Source organism: Apis mellifera, linkage group LG6, assembly GCF_003254395.2.
Source record: "Apis mellifera strain DH4 linkage group LG6, Amel_HAv3.1, whole genome shotgun sequence".
Taxonomy (NCBI): Eukaryota; Metazoa; Arthropoda; class Insecta; order Hymenoptera; family Apidae; genus Apis; species Apis mellifera.
Genome location: NC_037643.1, coordinates 15,297,627 through 15,316,083, shown reverse-complemented (window position 1 = coordinate 15,316,083; position 18,457 = coordinate 15,297,627). Strand labels below are relative to the sequence as shown.

Below are 18,457 nucleotides of genomic sequence, written 5' to 3'. Positions count from 1 at the left end.
GAGTATCGGTTCTCTTCGCGAACTTAGTGACGACGAATGGCGTGTACGCGTTCGCCATCGCCTTTAACCGTGCTTCGCGACTCGTGATTTAACGCTGTCTGCGTAAACAAAAGGGGTGCCCTTTACAAATAGTTATCGTTTCTGTCTGTTATTGGAGGTGCAGAGGGTAAAAAAAGATATTTATACACTTGATTTTTTTTTGCGGTAATTCTGCAAATAAGTGTATAAGTATAAATTTAAATGTAAATATATCAAACATAAATATGTAAGCAAAGTGCAAATTTTTTAATACAAAAAGTAAAAGAATATTGTATAAATTATTATTTGTAATAATTTTATGTGAACTGATATACATATGAATGCATATTATTATATATATATATAAATGGAAATGCAAATAATAATATGAGAATATTATTATTTATATATATTATTATTATATAATATTTTAATAATATGAGAAATAGAAGAATTAAAAAAACTAGAAAATTATTTGTATATTTATAATTTTAAAGAGATTTATTTTTTATTTTAAGATATTTATAATTTTAAAAAATCCATCCTTAAGTGCTTAAAAATTATCTAATGTAACATATGAAAGATTTTATATTCTGCTGGAATATATGGTAGAACTGTGAAAGAAAATAGAAATATGAATAATATCAAGGGAATTTATTTATGTATTTAAATTAATAATACTTTATCTAATTACTGGAATGTAAAAGAAAATTATCATAAATTTTTTCATAGAAAAAAAATTTTAATCAAATATATCTTATAATTATAAAAAAAAAGAAGTCATATTTTTCATAAATAAAATTTAATTGTTAATTTGAGATCGAATTTCGATATGCTTTCAAAACCTAAAGGGTTAGACTGCACAGTATCATTTAAAAAAGAAGAACAAAACCTCGAATGGTGTACGAAAAGAGAATGCTTAAAGAACTATAATACCGATAAAGGAATAGGATTAAAAGAATAGGGGGATGAAGACGAGCAGAAAATCCAAGAGGAAGAGAAGAGATGGGAAGAAAAGGAAGAAAGTAGCGAAAAGGCGCGCGCGTATCTTACATTCAAAATAGCAGGGATAAGGCTAAGCTCAGGGATGTGACGAAGGCGGACAGTGGCAGGAGTGTCGAAGTGGTCCAAGTCGAAAGTCTACCGCTAGGGAAAATCCATGAGGTGGGGTACGTAGGTTGTAACATGCAAATTTGAACCTTAAGGGTTTTATGTCGCGGCGATATCTCTGAATCATCTCCCCTTCCTTCGGCCACCGCGTCGATGGTGGCCCTTAGAGGATTTCGACCGATTTTATCCCAAGTAGAATTGTCTGTCGCGTTTCGAGAAGAAGGGGGAGATCGTTTTCATCGGTCGATTCCTCTTTTGGATCGCGTCGTTAGCAGATGCTATCCATGGTTATCTTTCCGGTTGGTTTAAGGAGCTACGAAGGCTCGTTCCGATGATCGTCGATCACTGGTGAACTGTACGAGATTCGATAATAAAATTTGAAACTCTGAACTTATTCTTATTATTCTTATTATATCTATATATTATTATTCTATTATACTTATATTTATCTTTTTTCTTAATTTTATGAGAATTCCACCTATTGATATGTATTTGGTTAGTTTATGAACTAAGAAAGGTAGGTTAAGACTATTTTTATCATTTGTAGAACCAAAATTATTATCGTGTTTTTCTTGATGTTGATTAATATTAATTTATTATTAAAATATTTTTTTTTATTGATTAGTAAAAAATAAGTAGTAATAATGTTTTACCTATGTTTTCAAAAAATTTTAGAAATGATTCTAATAATCTTTAAAGTATTCTTGATATCATTAATTTCATTAGAATGGAATTTTTGTTAATAAAAAAAAATATTGAAATATTATAATAACAATAATAAAAATAATGAGAATTATTTCACAAAATCTTTATATCTAAAATATCGATAGCATCCTAATAAAAATATTAATATAAATGTGACCATAATGAAAATCAACAATGTATAAAGTATCGGTGCATTCTTAATAAGCGTAATAATTTGAAGATGACTACAGTGACATCTAACAACGAATGAAATAATAATATTACTAGAAAAAATTCACGAATTTTATCGTGTATCAGATCTCATATACGTATTATCAAAAGAAAATCGTATATATTTGGAGGGTATTTAGTGATTTCAAAGTTTCACATGGATCGTTTCACGAGTTGTCGGAAACGCGTCGACGCGGTGTTATCGGGGACTTTTCGAAGTTGATTTTGGCAGTAGGAGAATGACGTAAAAATATTGGATTTGGTGGTTTGGGTTTCGTGGGTGCGTGTGGCGTGTTTATGAAAACGAAACATGGCGTATCCGATTCAATTTAGATCGTTATCTCGATCGGCGCATACCAATAAAAATGCGGCGTCCCATGAATTACGAGGCGACCGTATTAAAATGGTTCGCAATTCCATATCTGATTCTGGTTTCCGGTAGATGCTATATAACTGACTGGGTTAATTTTTTCATCGGGAAATCATTGTTTTCCCGACTCATTCGATAGAAAGTACATAAAATAATGACTAGATAACACTAACGATAATAATTGTGAGTGCATTGGTAATTATCATTGGCCAACTTCGTGGTCGTTAAAATGTTTGAAAATTAAAAAAAAATGATTTTAAATGTTAATTAAGATTTCATAGAAATTTTTTGTAGAAACTTCATAGGAATTCGCCACACTGTATTCCGATAGAAAGTCACCAAATTATACATTCGTGATACATTCTCGTATAAAAATTTCAAATTAGAAATATACAATTTACAGTAATAATTTTTCTTATGATTCGAAAACTGCAAATTATTAATTCTTTCAGATCACTTTTGCGGTACAATGATGATATAAATCTCACGATCGATCCAAGTATCACCAGCCGTTTCGAACGTATGGACGAAACAAATTCAAAGATTGGATTAAAGTATCTTATAAATCGGTGCGGTTGGTACGCGCATCGAGGCAACGTAGGACCTAAGTAAGTAGTAGTTACCTAGGACGTAGATCGATCACGCGGATTTTAATATCTGGGGCCACATTGGCCAGGCATTCGGTAGTCACGAGGCGCTTCGCCCATTCATCATAGTAACGTAGTAGGTTAGAGCGCGGAGGGCGCGCGATTAGAATCAGTTACCCTTTACTTGCGCGCGGTGGTGATGGGTAACCCTTGATATCCTGGACAAGGATATCCCCTCGGGTGCCATCTGCCAAGGCCTGTTCCTTCTATCTTCTACCCCGTTTTCGACCCGCCATTTCACCGCGAAAGAGACCGTGCACTCCAAAAATTAATAACCCCTGTCCCTTGGCCCCCTGCGACCATCCATCCCTTACATCTTCTTTTTCTATTCGATACATCCAATGATAATACCAATTTCATCGTTCACGAAGTGTTCTAATTACACGTGTCGTAACAAAATTAAAAAGTTGTTTAGTAACTTGATAATAACGAACGAAAAAAATTTTAATAGTCATTTCTAAATTGACAACTGTTATTTATAATTGAAAATTAATTATTTTTTGTCACATTACGTATAAATGAAAAATCTATAATAATTGTTAAATTATTTGGTTCCTGCAGAAAAAAGATAGATTTTAGGTATAGGAATATTATGTATTTTATTGTCAATCGATTGACATTGATTAGGTTAGGGAAGAATCATTTGATATTGATTAATATTTTTTTTTTAATAACAATTGAACATATTATAATTCAATTAATCGTTACTTTTCTATTTTATTATTTTCTTATCTATATTTTATCATTGCAAGATATGTTGCAATATTGAAAGTTTTATATGTATTTAAGTAAAATTAGAATTTTACTGGAGATTTGGAGAAATAATTTAATTTATTATTCATTTATTTCAGAGATTTCTTTGACGTTTCGAAATGGCGGATAGAATATTTTAATTATAGAAATAAGAGCTACTATATGGTAAGTAGATGTGTAGTTATATATATTAAGCTGCGGACATTCATGCATATTTCATTGGCGGTAATCACCCACGAACTTACGATATTTACGAGCGTGTTGAGCATCGTGTTGTAAAATCTATTATTTAAGCTATACATGGAGATAGAAAATCGAGTCGAAACTGGACTCGAATTGGAAATTTAAAAGCAATGGCGGAATTAAATGAAATGGAAAGAAAAATCAAAAGGATTAAATTGAATGGTTAAATCAAAAATATATATATACGTGTATTTATATTAATTATAATCAATTCTCACAGAAAACAAATACGTATCACGCTTTCGAAAATTTATAAGAAAAAATTTTGTGTTCATAGAGAATCACATTTCTATTCAGTGAAACATAATATTACGCAGAAAATAAATAAATAAAAAAAATAATATTATAAAAAAAACAAATTGATACATATGAGACATATATCTTTTTTGTCTTCTCAATTAAAACAATTTTAAGTTAAAAATAATAAATTAAATAAGTTATAATTTTTGTGACAAAATTTATTATTTCTAATAATGATAATATTTATATAATTCTAATAATGTTTTTTAAATCAATATTCATAAAAAAAAATGAAAACACTGGTTGGAAAATTTGGATAATTAATTAAATCTGTAATATGAAGAAAAATTTCGAACGATTAAAACAACGATTTTTGACTTATATCGAGGGGGGAAAAAAATCGAAGAAAAGAGAGAAAAAGATGTAAAGTCGCATAGTCCTGTTGGCATTTTTCACAAACTACTCTTTTGTTCCTTATTTATTGCGACATGAATAAAACACGGGGGTAGTAAACGGGAGACCGAGAGAGGGGAGGCGAGGGAGGGAAGGATGGTGAATTAAATGCGGTATAATTTTCAAATTTTGGGAAATAAATAACGTGTAAGCGATAGGCTGACTCGCGTGGTCCCCCACCCTTCCTCGTCCCCCTCGAAAACGCGCATAAATTTTAGAGGACGATGCGGAACTTGAATCTGAAGGAAAATTCTCCCGGGAAGGGAGAGAATTGCTTTTGAAAGTATCCTATTATGTTCGCATTGTTGCGGCGGAATCGACCAACAAGTGTTTCCTGTCATATGGAGTTTGACACGGTGTGAACAATCTTGATGATTCGTCCATCGAACGTTTGTGATCAATGATATATATTCTTTGATGAAAAGATTAGAAATTTATCTAATTAATTAGAATGAAGAAAATTCAGCATCGTATTCGTGGAAAAAACAATTATTTGTTGTTTAATTTTTAATCGATGAAGTGAAAATTAGGTTAGATTAGGTTAAGTTAATGAAAAAGTATTCCGTTTGCATTGTGCGGTGAAATTGACGAACAAGTGCTTCCTATGGAGAGAATTGATACAGTGTGAACAATTTTTACGATTCATCCAATGAATATTTGTGATCAATAATGTTCTTTGATAAAAAGATAGATTAGAAATCTATTAATTAGGATGAAGAATATTTAACATCATATTCATAGAAAATATTGACGAAATGAAAATTAGGTTAGGTTAATTCATTATTAATATATTTTCTATATAAATTTTGTGTTTCTGCGGAAGAATTATATTTTTCACAAGTCGATTTTGATTTTTATATAAAGTTATATTCATAGCTGTTATTTTTCCATCGAAAAATATGAATTTCTATTTATATATCGACACACGACGAGAAAAAGATAAAAATTCGTATCATTTTTATTTCCAAGATTGCTTGATTGGCACAACGTACTAAATTCCAATATTTCATTCTATTTACCAATTAAATCATAACCAACTAAGAAAAATTTCTTCCTCTCATAAAGAAGCATGAAATGGAGAAAGGAAGGAAGGAAGGAAACGAGTAATTAACGAACCGAGACGAGAATCGGGCGAAAGGTACAACGAAAAAGAAACAGAAAAAAGAGATCGGTACAAACGTTTCCACCGAGTTTCTTTAATTGGTGACATTAATCACACGTAATTACCGTGAATCTTGTAACAGTGCTAACGGCTGGTACGTAAGCGTCTCCACAGCCGAGTTTACCGCAATTCTTTGACCGCAAAGGCGTAGCGATCGTCGAAAAACGGTCGTTCGTGGTCGACTGTACACATTTCGTTCACGTTCTTACGCTGCTGAGGATTAACCCCGTGGAGCAGTAACCGGCATCCGCGGCTGCAATTAGTACGATACCGCATGGAGTGGTTACCGACACTCCCATCCAAAAGGGTCCAACCACAGCTACCAACATTTTGATCGGCCGAGTTAACGAACGGTTTACTGCCTGTCTTTTTACGCGGCACGCATTTCCTAACCTCCTCGATCGTTTCTTCTTTTTTTTTTTTTTCTTTCTTGTGAAATTAATATATCGTGTTAATAGAATTGCGAATATTTGTGCATTTATTTTCATGGAATTTGAAATATTTGTAAAAATAGATTTGAAAGAAGATGCAAAATATTGAAAGTTGTTCCTTAAGTGTAATATTCGAAAAGTGAAGCGAATTTTTATTTAATAGAAATAGAACTTAAATATTTAGAATTACGAGTTTATTCTCATAGAATCTGAATGTAGGAAATGAAAATTTATAAAGTATATATGATTTGGAAAAAGACACAAAGTGTTAAAAGTATAGTATTTTTATTTTTATTATTTAGTAAATTTCGCATTCAACTTTTTTTTTAATTTTTAATCTTTAATTTTTCTATCCTTTTAGTGTATCGAGTAAATATAAATATAAATATAATTTGCAATATTTCGTTTAGAGAATACGATTTCATGAAAGAATGTAATGCGGTAATCTGATTCGCAATCGAAAAAGAAAGAAAGAGGCGGAAAGCGGATGACTTTGTCGCAGCGACGAAATCGAGTCTGTGGTAGAAGGGTTGGCATTAACGAGACCGGCACGCATTAGCTTTGCCCTGCAATATTAAACAGAGCACGAGTGTTTTCCACCAAACTTGGCCAGGACCGTACCAGCTATCGATTTTAACCCGTAGAATGGACGAGGTCATCTCTGTACGCTCGTTTTCCTTTCTCTAGTGTTTTGACGCGAGCTTTTTCCTTCTTATCAACGTCTTTCCTCCATTTTTCTTCTTATATTCGTTAATGAAACATCTCGAAAATTGAAATTTTTGTCTTCATCGTTACATTTAAGGATGCCAATATATTTAATTAAAGTAAAATTCTCGAAAATAATTTTCAGAAAGACAATATGATAATTTTCACTCCTAATCCAGTTTATCAATACAAAATAACTCTTGATGATAACTTTTGAAAGTTTTACTATTATTATTATTGGAAAATAAAGATACTTAGCGTATATTTGAAAATTTCAAGAATCGTCTTTGGATAATCGATTTACAAGAAAATATTCTCGAGAATTTTTATTTCTTAAAAATCTATCTATCCTACACATACGTTAAATCATATCTCTCTCCTCGTCGAGAGTATTTTTCTTTCTTCTCATTGTTACATTTGGCAAATTTTCAGCCGCTTATGAAGCTTTAACGGATTGCGCGGTCTGCACACCGGCTCGGGTCACGACGGGAGTAGAAGATGAAATATTCAAGTGCTTTCCATTAACGGGACCGGTTTATACTTATCAAGGCTAAAGTCAAAGGGGTGGTTCGGCCAGTCACGCTTCGGTAGAAAATAAAGGGTAGCTGATTTCTGCCTTTGCAACATCGGACAGCCCCGAACACAGATAGAAGGTGGACAAAAAGTGTGAATCGTGTCGACGGATTGTTCCGTGTCTCTGTCATCTCTAAAATAAGTATGTATCGCCATTCCTCTTATTTCCTTTTCACTGACAATTTTTCAATTCAAAAAAGAATTTCTATCACAAATTATAATTCTTTCTACAATAAATAATAAATTATATAACCATAAAATTAATATGAGAAATTAAAAAAAAATACTTGGAAATTTAATTTAAGATAGAATTACATTAATTGAAGAGAGCGGAAAAAGGAATGGACCGAAGTTGGCTGTGATGGATTACGGATAACGGTTGATGGACAATGGACCCAGGAGAACAGGTCGGTAGAAATAAGCGGAAGAGAGCGGGGTTGCTACAGCTCCCGTATGGGGCGTAATAGTTTAATTCATATGTAAATGGAGTGGCGAAGCGCGGGAGAAAAGTCGCAGGACTACGTGGAAATGGCGTGTAAGTGATTCGTACACATGTATGTGGCTGACCTCGTAAATCTGGAACGGGATACCCCACGTAATTAGAATTACACCCTCGACTAACGACTATCACGCGCCATAACGACTCTCTTTTCTTTCCAATAGCCCACGTCCTTTCTTCATTCTTTTTTCATATATCTCCGAGGTACGTATGCACCATATAATCTCTATTACTACTATTATTCTAAATTTTAAACTTTTGAAATTATAGCAATTCATCTTTCTTTCAGATTCGAGAGATTAAAAGGAAATTCAAAGGTTTATTATTTTTATTTACCATTTATGAAGGTAAAAAATTCAGTGTAATTTTTGTTATACGCAATTTAATTTTATAAATAATTTAAAAATTATATATCCAAATGAATCTGTACTCCAATTAAAATAATCTGATCCCACTTATTAGGTGTAATCAAGAAGGGATAAGCATTGTTCTATCATTTACAATTAAGAAACGAGAAAGGAGAAAGAAGAAAGTTGGATACTAGAGCTACTAAGGACACAGACGTAAGAGATCAACGGCGGACACAGGTCCGGCAACGAAATTCGAAGCTTTATTATATTTTTAATTTTTATTTACCATGTTCATGAAGGTAAAAAATTCAGGATAATTTTTATTATATTGAGCTGATATGTTAATTTTAAAAATATTTATAAATAATTTTATTATTTTATATTTATATTTATATTTTAATATATATATATATATATATATATATATATATATATATATATATATATTATATTTATTTTATATATCCAAATGAATCTGTACTCCAATTAAAATGGATTAATAATCTGATCTCACTAGGTGTAATCAAGAACGATAAAGATTATTCCATCATTTACAATTAAGAAACGAGAGAGAAGAAAAAAGAGAGTTGGATAGAATTGGAGAGTTCTACTAAAACTACTAAGGACATGTAGGAGAGAATCAACGACTCTCTTTTCTTTCCAATAGCCCACGTCCTTTCTTCATTCTTTTTTCATATATCTACGTACGCATCATATAACTTTTATTACTACTATTATTCTAAATTTTAAACTTTTCAAACGATTAAAATTATAGCAATTCATCTTTCTTTCAGATTCGAGAGATTAAAAGGAAATTCAAAGCTTTATTATATTTTTAATTTTTATTTATCATGTTCATGAAGGTAAAAAATTCAGGATAATTTTTATTATACTGAGCTGGTATGCTAATTTTAAGAATATTTATAAATAATTTAAAAAATATATAATGAATCTGTACTCCAATTAAAATCTAATCCCACTAGGGGGATTAATCAAGAATGGATAAGGATTGTTCTATCATTTACAATTAAGAAACAAGAGAGGAGAAAGAAGAGAGTTGGATAGAATTGGAGAGTTCTACTAAAGCTACTAAGGACACAGATATGTAAGAGAGAATCAACGACTTTCTTTTCTTTTCAATAGTCCATGTCCTTTCTTCATTCTTTTTTCATATATCTACGTACGCATCATATAACTTTTATTACTACTATTATTCTAAATTTTAAACTTTTGAAACGATTAAAATTATAGTAATTCATCTTTCTTTCAGATTCGAGAGATTAAAAGGAAATTCAAAGCTTATTATATTTTTAATTTTTATTTACCGTTCATGAAGGTAAAAAATTCAGGATAATTTTTATTATACTGAGCTGGTTGCTAATTTTAAGAATATTTATAAATAATTTAAAAATTATATAATGAATCTGTACTCCAATTAAAATAATCTGATCCCACTAGGTCTAATCAAGAAGGGATAAGGATTGATCATTTACAATTAAGAAACGAGAAAGGAGAAAAAAGAGAGTTGGATAGAATTGGAGAGTTCTACTAGAGCTACTAAGGATACAGACATGTAGGAGAGAATCAACGATTCTCTTTTCTTTCCAATAGTCCATGTCTTTTCTTCATTCTTTTTTTGATATATGTCCGAAGTACGTATGCATCATATAACCTCTATTATTACTATTATTCTAAATTTTAAACTTTTGAAACGATTAAAATTATAGTAACTCAAAGCTTTATTATATTTTTAATTTTTATTTACTGTTCACGAAGGTAAAAAATTCAGGATAATTTTTATTATACGCAATCTAATTTTATAAATAATTTAAAAATTATATAATGAATCTGTACTCCAATTAAAATAATCTGATCTCACTAGATGTGATCAAGAATGGATAAGGATTGTTCCATCGTTTACAATTAAGAAACGAGAGAGGAGAAAGAAGAGAGTTGGATACTAGAGCTAGTAAGGACACAGACACGTAGGAGAGAATCAACGGCGGACACAGGTCCGGCAATTAGTTTAACCGAACCGCGGCGAGCGGATCATCGTCGACAGAGAGTTTCGCGTAGTATGTACGCCCGTCCGTATACCGTGATTTATGTTTGCCATACATTACCCACCGAATAATCCCACGAAAGGGTATACCCGCGCGCGAGACATCCCCCAGGCACGACGCCTAGCCCTTTCGTCGGAGGGTCGGTTACGCGACGCACACGCCGTTTAACCGCTACTCGCTGATCGCTCTATCTGTTTCAATTAAAACTACGCTCGTCATTCGCGTGGAACCCGTGGAGCGGTTTGAAAAAAGAGTGGAAGAAGGATCTTTTCAAAATTCACTTTTGAATTAACTTTCATGTATCAACTCTTTAAAAGTTGTATTCATATCTGTTTTTGTATCTTGACATTGAAATTATTTGTAACATAGATATTTTTGTAGATGGATATGTAGATAAATTGGATTTATTTCCAATTTCCAAGAAAGTGTAGAAACAAGTGCATGGAAGTATGGACAAGATTAAAGATATTAGCAATGTCTTTTTTCTGGATTCAAAATACAGATATATATATAAGCTTCTATTAATTTATAAAAAAAAAAATCACTCTATCTCAATTGAATATATGACAGAGTAAATAACATGATCCATCACAATTAAATTCAATTAAGTAATCAACACTCAACTTACTTAACTTACTCAATCTATTTTTCCCACATTAAAATATCAATATCAATAATCTCTTTTCATTTCAGGCCTAACTGATTTTCAAGAAGAAAAAGAGTCGTCGATTAAAGATATTAGCAATATCTATTTTTTCTTCAAGATTCAAAATACAGATATATATAAGTATTATAAACTTCTACTAATTTATGAAAAAAAAAATCACTCTATCTATCTCAATTGAATATGGACAGAGTAAATAGTATGAGCCATCACAATTAATCAACACTCAACTTACTCAATTTACTCAATCTATTTTTCCCATATTAAAATATCAATATCAATAATCTCTTTTTATTTCAGGCATGACCGTCACCGATTTCCAAGAAGAAAAAGAGTCATTGATTAAAGATATTAGCAATATCTATTTTTTCTGGATTCAAAATACAGATGTATATAAGTGTTATAAACTTCTACTAATTTATGAAAAAAAAATCACTCTATCTATCTCAATTGAATATGGACAGAGTAAATAGCATGAGCCATCACAATTAAATTCAATTAAGTAATCCACAGCTTATTCAACTTTTTCTCACATTAACTTGAGATATCAATAATCTCTTTTCATTTCAGGTCACCGATTTCCAAGAAGAAAAAGAAGAAGAAGAGGAAAACACTGGTTTCAAGATGCACCGCGAACATCGACTTACTAGATACAAGCGATCACAATTGCACGGTTTTAGGAAACAGGTAGCACAGTCTTTGTCCCCGATGTTCCTTGCCATTAACCGTCTGGATTAGGCACTCGGGTTGCGCGAACCTCGCCCGTTACCTTCTCTCTAAATGGCGGTACTCGGCGGAAGCAGTCATTTGCGATAAGGGCTCGTTTCCGCGCGAAGAACACGCCACGAGCATACGCCACTTTCTTTCGTTCCCTTGTATCGTGCTGCAAGTGGCCGTGGAGAAGGGAGAAATAGCGCGAAACGAGGGTGAAAATAGCCGCGGAAAAACGGATATGGTCGCGGTGGCCTTGTCGGGTTGCATTCGCGCGGCGCGCATCCGTGGAGGGAGTGGTGGGGAGGCGGCGGAGGGGAGGGGCGGGGAGGAAGCGGCTCAAAGTTGGAGAAGAGGTACAAAAGAGTTGCGATGGAGCGGGCGATATCGACTGCCGAGAGCGAAACGGAAGTGAATAGCGACGTCACGGCCGATGCTGATGGTGCTTTGAAAGGGGAGCCGCAAGATTTGGGCTAAGGCCGGTGACACGAGACGCATTAAACGTGGTAATAATTTTAGTAAGTAAGCAAACTTTGGGGAGAAGTTGATTTTTCCTTCTTCTGATAATGTTCGAACGCCCCTTGTATATTCTTGTATATCCTTGTAATTGTATTAATTGCTAATTATTTTGTTCCAGATAATTTTAATACGTTAACAATCGTCTTTTGAGTAATTGTGAAATAAGCGTGAATATTTTTAGTTAAATAATACTGGCAGCAATTTGATGAGAGCAATGATTAATTAATCAATGATCCATCAGTCATTGATACATACAACACACAGTGAAAGAAACTACTTTTTCAAGGAAATGGTGATTTTAAAATGATTTGATCAAAATTTGGAATTGAATTAAAAATGGATGATAGTCTAAGAAAACAATTGATCCATAATACATCAATTATCATGAATTCACAATGAATTGACAAATGGAGTATAAGGAAACAATTGATCAATAATAATTTATCACGTATTCGAGAGGAAAGGAATGAATGAATCAAATTCAGAATTTATATTTTTAATGATGATTTACGAATATCGATATTTAAAAAAATTAATGACAAATGAAAGAAACGATTGAGCAAGGGAGCAAAGTCACGATCGGGATAATACATACTGGGTCTGGGTACTGTGGCGTGGCGGGGTGCGTTGCGATCCGAGCTAAGGCGCTGGGGAGCAATTCCCTTAAATGCCCTGTCGTCCGCAAAAAGCCACTTCGTGTAAAAAACAGCCCGGTTTGGTGCGTTCGTGCGAGTTCCCTCGTTCGGTCTATCGCGTTTCGCCCTCTCTTTCTCCTTCTCCGGATTATATTAGTCTTTATGGCATCGATAAAGTGCACCGTCGATTCCTCTACTTTTCCGCGGTTGCTCGACCCTCTTTACTCGACCCCCCGATCGACCGCCTCTTTTAGCCCACTGTCTGAATTTGACGTTTCACTGACCTTCTCTGTGATTTTCTTTTTTTTTCTTCCTTTTTTCTATTTCGAAGATGTGAGGGTTTCGATTATCTGAATCTTGAAAGTAAGTGAGAATGTATAATGTATAAGAGGGAGAAGTATCGACTGCGTGTCTTTTTAAGAATTTAGGTTAGGTGCACGGAAACTTGTACCAAACAAAATGGTTTCTTATCTGCAGAAATAATTTCAAATAATACAACGAGATGAGAAATGAATCTGGCGAAATTATTTTTTTTTTTCAAATCTTTAAAGATCTGGAAGGAATAATTAATTATTCAAAATTGGTTAATTAAAATAAAATCTTAATATTATATATATATATATATACTTATTTAAATTAACGTTTTATTGAATCGAGACGAGTCGGATCGAAGCAACAACGTTTCTGGTCAACGTTTTTCAGGCTCGTCAATAAAATCGGTTGGAAATCGATGATCTCGCGGTTGAAATTGAACGAGGCGCGATATTTCCAATATTTGAAGCCACGACGGAAATCGCAGTCGCTTCAGGAAATGAAACGTGTGTCTAATTTCCAATGCTCGTTCTACGCCCACGTATAATCGCATTCGTGTCCGCGTTCCCTTCCCACGACCCTTTTTCCGCGACCCATCCATCGCCTCGTCATCGAAATTCGCTCGTCTTTTGGTCGCACAAAAAAAAAAAAAAGAAAAAAAGGAACAAAAATGAAAAAGAAACAGTCAATTGTTCTCATTTATTATTGTCGATCAGATCGTTTATTTTTTTGAATAAGAGAGATAAAATAAATTAAAAGATGTGCAGATAATATTCCTTTTATTTCTAAAAAAAAAAAATTTTGAATAAGGTATAAATTTTATCTATCGAATTATTTCATTTCATATTATGTATTATTTATTATACAAATATATCGTATACATATGTACAGAAAAATTACATACAAAATAATTATCGATATTGAATTTTCAACAGTATCTATTTTATATTATATTTCGATAAAAATTGTTTCGAAAATCGTAAACGTGCGAATAACCGCTCTCTCTCTCTCTCTCTCTCTCTCTCTCTCTCTCTCTCTCTCTCTCTCTCTCTCTCTCTCTCTCTCTCTCTCTCTCTCTCTCTCTCTCTCTCTCTCTCTCTATCTCACTCTGCAGACACACGTTCCGCGCGTAAACATCCATTAACGTTTCTATTTTGGAAGGGGAAGCAAGAGCAAGGAGAACAAAACAAGGGGAAATCGTTGATCGTTCGCCATTGTCTCGTCGATCCTCGCCGGCGAAACACCTCGTCGATCCGCCTTCCGTTTCCGTTACTTCGATACACGTTCCAAGGTTGATGGAAAGCGCGCGCTGTTTCGCGAATGGAATCGACGGATCGCGGGGTGGGGAGGAGGAGGAGGAGGAAATACCCATCCTGCCCTCATCCCACGCGTTGTATGCGTATGCGATGGAATGAAAGTGGCCGATCCGCCGCATTATCGTCTATCGAAAAAATATGAATAAGCTTTCCAATTTCCGACGTTTCGTGACATTTCGCCGGGAGGAGGGTGGCCGGTGGCGGCGTTTTCAATGAGACGAGAACGATACAGCCGGGACGCCATCCGATATTTCGTTCGCCGCATACGGCGAGATCCACGCTTTTGCCACGCGTGTCGGTAAGGAGGAGAGGTTTTCTTTGTGGATACACAAAGCTTCGCTCGATAATGGTAGACTCGTAAGTTTTAAGCAGGTATGGTTATGATTAATATCTTTGGACGATAGTTTAGTTTTTGATACATATGTAATCGCGTAGGTATTTAATGTATTTAATGTGTATAATTTAATTAGATTATCATCTCGCGCGTTTCTTATCTTTCATAACGATAAATTTAACGAACTTCGAGTTACAATATTTTTTACGATTGATAAATAGTTTTGTAGGTTTTTTTTTATAGAAAATAACGAGTTGTATCGAGCGTATTAAAAATTTCGTAATATTTAAAATTCTTAAGGAAAAATTATCAATACATAACTATATAACGATATATTTTTCTCGTATCTTCATTCCAAACGTCAAAGTTTCGAGCGTTACGACACTTTCCTAGCTTACCCACAGTTTTCCAATTTAATTATCTCGCGATCGCGGATAATAAATTGATGGTTGGAGGAAAAATTCGAAAATTGGATAGGAGGCAGGCTCGAGCCCAGTCCAGTTTCGTTCCAAAGCTCACGATCGCTTTAGGAAGGAATGTTTAAGAGTGATTTTATAGTGTCCGGCGCAGAGGTCAACCTATCCTCGGATACATCACCCCAAACCCTTGTGTCTTCTTGATGGATCGCGGTTCTCGTCCCCATTCTCCTTCCTCCACCCTCATCCTCCCTTACCCTTACGCTTCTCTCCACTTGCTCCGCGCGCCATCACACCCTTCACCGTCGATTTCTCATCCCTTCCGATGGATTATGCATCGCTACTCTTATCTCTCTCTCTTATCCCCCCTCTTTCTCTCTCTCCTTGCATCGATTACCATCGATCGAAATTTCGAAAAATCGTAGCGATTTCTCCTCGATCTTTCACAATCCACCTTTTCACCTCATTTTCGATCACAATATTCATTCACATTCGATAAATTACATTTACAGTTTTCTTTTTTTTTTTCCATTGCCACAATATTTTCACTCCCTCGATAGATGGCGCGCAATCGTAATCTTATTCCCTTCTCCCCACTCTCTTACTTCCCCCACTCCTCTCCCTTCTCCTTCCTCGATACGTACAACACAATCGAGCGCTTCGATCGACTTGCTTCGCGAGCGATCACGAAAATCACGATTTCGAGAACGAGAAACGAGCGAGGTTGAAATGAGGAGCGAAAAGGAACAGTTGGGGGATAAACTCGAGAAGGGCTGAGGAGGAGACATGCTCACGTTCTCTCTTGCCCAAGTGAGATCCTGTGCAATTTCTCCACGGGGAGGACGTGTACCTCGGTCCCGAGCCTCGCGTCTTTTTTTACTTTGAAATTCCGTCGATACATCACGCCTCTGAAACTCGCCTCGCTCCGCCCCCGCCACCTCCACGCTCCGCCTTGCCACCGCCGGCCAACCTTTCCTTCGCCTTCTTTCACCTTTCTCGCTCCTCTTGCCACGCTTCCTTCTTCTTCTTCTTCTTCTCCTCCTGTTATGCGTTATACAACCGATTTTCGCGCATCGCTGATTTTCCTCCCCACCCCTCCCCGCTTGACTGAAGCTGATCTTTGATAGAGTAAATGTCTCGATGGCAGGTGAATTAGGTGGATTCTCGAATATAGATTGATTGATAAAGCAAAATCTGATAATATGTTGAATAAATATTGTGGATATTTTTTTTTTGTTATTAGGTGAATTTATAAAGTGATTTATGATAAAAAAAAATTTTTTTGAATTTAGATAATTAGAAGAAAGAAAGCGACGATTTAATTAAGATTTACGGAAACTTTGGAGAAATGAAAGAAGATCTTTTTGGGGACGAGTATCTGGTGGATAAAAAAAAGGAGGGGGAGAAAAATCATCGTCTAAAATAGAAGACAAAAGGAAAGGAAGTTGACGGACTATCGATTAGCTGTCGTTTTATTTGGGAAAAGTAAAAGAAGAACGGGCTCTGGGGAGTGTTGGCAGAGTCGAGACGGATCCTCGAACCTCTGGCAGGTTACACGGGAATACTCCTAAAATCGTCTTCGATTTCGTTGGATTCGAAGGCAGTTCGTCACCGAAAGAGACGCATTCACAATTTAAGGTTAACACTCTCGACTGTAACGCTGATTAAAAATAATAAAACTATTAAAAAACGACGAAACAATATTAATACGCCGATAAAATGTATCAAAGATAATAAAAGAATCGTTTATACGTAAAGAGGAAAGAAATTTTTTAGGTTAAGTTAAATCACTTTTATCTAAAGAGGAAAGAATTCTAGGTTATCGATCGTCCGATATGAGCGAAGTCGAGATCATTTTTAGGTTAGGTTAAGACTTACCAGTTTGCATATTTATTCGTCGTCCAAGATGTCCAAGTGTGTCGATCGTTTTTAGGTCGATCCCGCATGCGTGGCACTTTTAATTAAACCAACCATTCCCGGGGAAGGTTTGTCGACCTCGTGAGAATAATTCGAGACGAGCGAACGCGCGTTAAACACCCTCATAATCGTAACGCGCCTTACGGTTGCCGCCGTCTTAGCAGCACTTTCCACTTTTCCCCCTCCACTCGTCTTCTCTAATCGAAAGGACTTTTTCGTAACGATTACAATTAAACTGAGATACATTTATTCCGATCTAAATGTATAAAATTTGGTATTAATATATAATTCTGAAATCTCTTTATATCACTATGATCATCTACAAAATCTTTTAATCGAAATGCACGTATCGAAAACAATTCGAAATATCGCATAAACGGCTCGACTCGTGTTTCTAAATCGGAAAGAAAGAAAGAGAGAGAGAGTGAGAGGGAGAAAGAGGAAGAGGGAGTGAGAGAGGGAATGGCCCGGTTGCCAAGTGGCCGCTCATTCTGGAACGGTCGATGAATAGGATCGGGATACGAATCGTCTCGAGATAAAAGGGGCAGTTTGGGTGGTCCTCAATTGGACGGGGCCGTTTGCATGTTAGCAAGCAGTCGACTTAAGCCCGTTGTCCGTTAATTTGCCTTTGAATTGAGGCAATCGTTTAATAACGCGGCTATTTCGACATGCGGACCTTGTTGTTACGCGTTTTAAAAGACGACGGAATACCCATATTGCTCGCTCATCGGTTAAAATTCTCTTTCCTCGTTCTTCTCCTGTATAATTTCTCCGTGTATACGAAAATATACGAAAAATTGTTCGTCGATAATTAAAATTCCTTCCGTGTAAAAAATGATGTACCGAGCGAGCAATGTTATCGATACATATAAAAGGGAAAGAGATCGATCTCTCGATTGGAAATGGATCTCGGTTTCGAGCGTGAAAGAGGAGAGAATTGGATGGCTGGCTCGGAGGAGTGGTGGGAACGACTAACAAGATAATTAAGAGTAGGAGCACTCGGTCGGAGTTTTTTGTTGGTCGCGTGCTCGTGTCAACTCGTGTCGGGCCTCCCCCCTCCCTCTACTCCCCTCTCCTACCGTTTTTCTTCCTCTCGCACAA

The 18,457-nt window shown here is 35.0% G+C and overlaps 1 long non-coding RNA gene across 1 annotated transcript in view; it reads right to left on the bottom strand.

The window, feature by feature from the left end:
* Positions 1 to 18,457, bottom strand: part of LOC107964660 — a 27,214-nt gene extending 8,757 nt beyond the window's left edge. The window contains exon 1 of the long non-coding RNA XR_001703565.2: positions 17,318 to 18,457. This is a non-coding gene — a long non-coding RNA (uncharacterized LOC107964660). The remainder of the gene's footprint in view (positions 1 to 17,317) is intronic.